This window comes from Phragmites australis, chromosome 13 (genome assembly GCF_958298935.1).
Source record: "Phragmites australis chromosome 13, lpPhrAust1.1, whole genome shotgun sequence".
Lineage (NCBI taxonomy): Eukaryota > Viridiplantae > Streptophyta > Magnoliopsida > Poales > Poaceae > Phragmites > Phragmites australis.
The window spans coordinates 35,001-40,000 of NC_084933.1; positions in this window are offsets into that span (position 1 = coordinate 35,001).

A 5,000-nucleotide genomic window follows, 5' to 3' on the forward strand; every position below is an offset into this window, starting at 1 on the left:
CGGCGATTCTGGCAAAAAAAACCGCTTCCCGGCCAAGGTGCTCTGGCGATTGGAGCACCATCGCCGGCCAAAGTTCCGTCGGCAAGGTCCGGGGTGGCATGGTGCTGAGCCCGTGACCAGCCACCCAAAAACTAACGTTCGGCCACTCTCCAGGCCAGCTGAGCCACCCCTCCCTACTATACCTTAGGCACATCCCCCTGCCAGGAGTTCAGGGGATTTTTTGGGTCTCCGGGCTCACTGTTTTGAGATTTTGCCAATTCCCCATTGTATTGTGAGAAATCACATGCCAGGCACCAGAAAACTGGCATTTCTTGGATCTGCACTCAAAGGGAGCCAGGGGTTCAGGTTCAGGTTCCCGAACCGTGCGACTTCGCGAGATCACGGGTCAGTCAGATGAAAACTTGTGATTCTGGGTGCCGTTTTCACCCGTTTCATTCTCCCTTAGTCATTTTCTCCCATTGACAAGGATCATGTGAAAACAGCACCAAAACTGGCGATTTGCCCTACCAAAACAGCGATTTTGGGCAAAAAAAACCACTTCCCGGCCTTGGTGCTCCGGCGGTCGAAGCACCGCCACCGGCCGGAGTCCGGCCAGCAGGGTCCGGGATGGCATGGTGCCGAGCCCGTGCCCACCCGTCTCGGCATCCCGGCATCGTTTTCATCAAACTTAGCCGTGCGGTGGCCTCGGCCGCACGTTTTTGGTCGTCCCTGCACTCCCGGGCCGTCTCAGGCTCCCAGTGCCCTTATCATCCGTATCGGCCGTTTCGTGCCCTTGAGCGCATGTTTTCATCTCTCGCGGCCGTTTTCATCCGTCTCGGACACCCTGTGCCGTTTTCACACGCACGGTGCCGTTTTCATCTGTCTCGGCCTCTCGATGCCGTTTTTGGTCGCCCTGCCATGCCTGAGCCATCGATGGCCCATTGCTCACGTTTTTGGGCATCCCAGCACGCCTAGGCAGACTTGGTGTCCCGGTGCTGTTCCCACCCATCTCAGCCTCCCGACGTCGTTTTCATCGAACTTAGCCGTGCTGTGGCCTCGGTCGCACGTTTTCGGTCGTCCCCGCATGCCCGGACCATCTCGGCCTCCCGGTGCCCATATCATCCGTATCGGTTGTTTCGTGCCCTTGGGAATAGGTTTTCATCCATTGCAGCCTTTTTCATCCGTCTCGGACTCCCGGTGCCGTTTTCACACGTTTCAGCCGTTTTCATCTGTCTCGGCCTCCCGGTGCCGTTTTCACCCGTTTCGGCCGTTTTGTGCCCTTGGGTGCACATTTGTGGGCGTCGGAGCTCGATCGGGCCATCGTGTACTTCTAGTGGCATTTTCATCCGTCTCGGCCTCCTAGTGCCATTTTCACCCATTTTGTGCCGTTTCTGCCACGCCCGATGCCATTTTCATCCGTCTCGGGCTCCCGGGTGTTTTCACCTGTTTGTGCCATTTCATGCACTTGGGCGCATGTTTGTGGGCACGATAGAGCCATGCCATCACGCACTTCCGGTGCCGTTTTCATTTGTCCCGGCCTCCCAGTGTCATTTTCGTATGTTCGAGCCGTTTGGTGCCCTTGGGCGCATGTTTATGGTCGCAGCACGGCCAGGCCATCTGCCACGCCCGGTGCCGTTTTCATCGGGCTCAGCCTCCCGGGCACGTTTTCACCCGTTTGTGCCATTTGGTGCCCTTGGGCGCACGTTTGTGGGCCTCGGCCTCCCGGTGCCATTTTCATCCATCTTGGCCGCTCCGTGGCCTATATGGCGCATGCTTTTAGGCAACCCAGCACGCTCGGGCCGTCTGGGCCTCCCGATGCTGTTCTCACATGTTTCGGGAATTTCGGTACCTTGGGCATAGGTTTTTGGGAATCCCGGCATGGCGGGCCATCTCGGCCTCTCGGTGCTGGTTTCGCCATCCTGGCCTCTCAGGGCTATTTTTGACCATCTAGGTTGTTTTGTGCCCTTGGGTGCGGGTTTTTTGGTGTCCCGGCACAGCTAGGCCATCTCGGCCTCTTGGGCTGTGAGGACCCGTCCAAACAGTATTCAAATTAATTATCAGGCGGATCATTATTCATAATCCAACCTCGACGATTAACCCGAATACCATTCCGGTAGTCCCGGCATGTGTTTTGTGCCCAAGGATCGGAACACATGCCTCCAATATAGTTCATCACAACATAGCTTAATAAAGAGCAAGTAATAAACATTTATATTACAATTATGAAGCATGCAACAAGTTATCACAATTTACAGTAAAAGAGAACTAGGGGGAGACTAAAACCTGCTCAACTCCTAACCAGCAAAAGAACTAAGCAGCGGAAGACTAAAAGCTATACAACAAAAGGATATGGAGCCACATGCCCTTAGACTCCATACCAAAACACTAAGTTCGGAGTAGAGTGTGCTACTCTTGCCCGCCACCGTGATCGGCAGGCACAAAGTAGCCAAACACCGCCTCTTTCTCACCGACCTGCGAACCTACATCAACCTAAGGGCAGCACCCTGAGTACGAAGGTACTCGCAAGTCTTACACAATATAGAGCACATATACGTAGCTCGACTCCAAGGATGATGCATTGGATAGTAGCAAGGATTAAACATGGTTAAGTTAATTAAGCGGTAAGCATCCTAGACATAGGTGTGAGCAACTAACTTAACCAACACATATGAAACTACCCTGCCATAACCAACAACTGAGCATATGTAAAAGTAGCAACAAGTATATCAATGTGAACAAGTGCTGACTCGAACCACCATACCCAGACCATAATCACATGCCCAACCATCAACCTCATGCCGTCATCCACAAACCACAATGAGAACTCTATGACCGGGTGCAGATGAAACAATAGCATGCTCATGACCGAGAGCGCGGTAGTTCGAACTGTTTATACACCCTGCAGGGGATACTCCTAGACCCACACGACTCGGGGACCATACGGCTTGTGCCACCCGCTAAAGTGCACACAAGGGGGTACACGTATCAACCTTTCCCAACCAGCCCCAACCGTGTGGGGCATGCATCGCTCGACGCGGCGATACTAGAACTACTCCCGGAGCAAACTAGTACCGCTTACAAGCCCGCCCGCTCACACCGTCGATGTACACGCCCACAAAGCCACAGCTACAAAGGTATTCGGCTCGCCTTACCATTAGATCGGCATGTGGTGAGTAAGGTAAGTGCTAAAGCCAACAACCCCGATGATCGGCCTTAAACGATGCAAGCGGTCTATGGTGCTCGGGTTTCCTCTCCCGACCTGCCCCTTGGACTTTCCACCAAGGCAGACAACACCCCTAACACCGCCCACATCTCGTCTCATACTCACCACTCAGCAACCATACCATCACCAACAACATGTAATTGTAAACAGTAGTAGATCCTATTCTCGCGAACAACGAAGAACGCCATCGTTCGACTTCTACCGAAATACCTAAGCATTGCTAAGCATGTATATCGTACTCGTACCTAGACATAACACCATCTCTAGGCTACAAGGAAATTTCTTGAACAATTGACCAAGGTAGAAAGATGCAATCGGCATAGGTTCTACCCAAGGGTACCCGGCACATGCATACATACATAAGCATATTCATCAATTGAGACTTTCAAATTTGACATGGGTGAAATATGTTAGTTGCTTGCCTTGCTACCCTGGATCAAAAAGGTGAGGTGCCTCCGGACCGCCCTCGCTCGTCGGGATCGTCGGATCGGCGTTCTCTAAAAAGAATAACGCGTGCAATGCCATGAGTATGGATGAAATGCAACAATGCATGCCATATGATGCGTAAAACATGTTAAAAGTGCAAACATGTGAATTAGAACAAAATTGGGACTCAAACCCATTTGAAAAGTTACTGAAAGTGCGGAACCTCCGGAGAAATCTTCGGAACCTCCGGACATATGCGGACTATCCGCAAAATTCTGTGGAACATCCGAACATTTGCGCAACTCAGGCAAACTCCGGACTATCCGGAGAATTCTTTGGATACTCCGGACATGTGCGGACCCTCCGGACTTTGTCCGGACACTCCGGACATTGACAGGAAATGTGTTTTCGCCGATTCGTTGATCGATTCAATTGGAACACTAGACACACTCTACTTAAACATGGTCATACACTATATAAGGGGTTTAGATCCAATTAATTACGCAATGTTAAAGATTGAAACCATTTCAACGACTCATTAGACCTTAGTGCGTATTTCATTAACCAATGGAATTTAAACACTCATCTCATGGCTCATAGTATTTTTAGTGTGTAGAGCATGTTAATACAAGGCTAACAAAAGTGGTTTCATAATTTTAGGACATGGCAACAACTAACCGTGACCTAAATAAGCTGAAATACATTTAATTAACTCACTAATTCTCAAAAATATTTCTGGAGTTCAAACATTTTTAACATGTAGTTCACACTCATACGAAGCTAACGCAACTGGTCTCACATCATTTGGAGTTCGGATGAATTAATTATGAATTTTACAAGCCTCAACATGCCTGATGAATAGTAAGTGCGGATCCTCCGCACTTTTCTGTGGAACCTCCGCACTTTTGCGGACTATCCGCACTAAACTGCGGAGGTTCTGGATTGCGGAACCTCCGGACAATTTTTCGGAGGTTCCGGACTTTCCAGAACTGCTCCCATTTGAGGGGAAACTTTGCCAAATCGATTTGCGATCTTTTCCACTCCAAAGAGGATATGTTTGGGAGAGTCTAGAGAGTCTAGAACTCAACTAACCGCCTAGCAACTCAATTCCTAAATCAAATCTCATATAAATCCTCATTTTGGTCCAAAACCTTAAAAACTCATGAACTTTGCTAAAACTCGAAATCGATCAACCAAATCACGAATTCTTGCCAGGGGAATCTAAGAGACTTACTCAAGATGCTTGTGGAGTTGGGTGACCGTCGGGAAGTGAAGGAAATGCTCGGGAAACGAAGAATTCCGGTGTTCTTCTCGTTTTAACCCTAAACACCAAAACGAGCCAAGAACGACTCAAATCCTCCGGGAGTTCGAA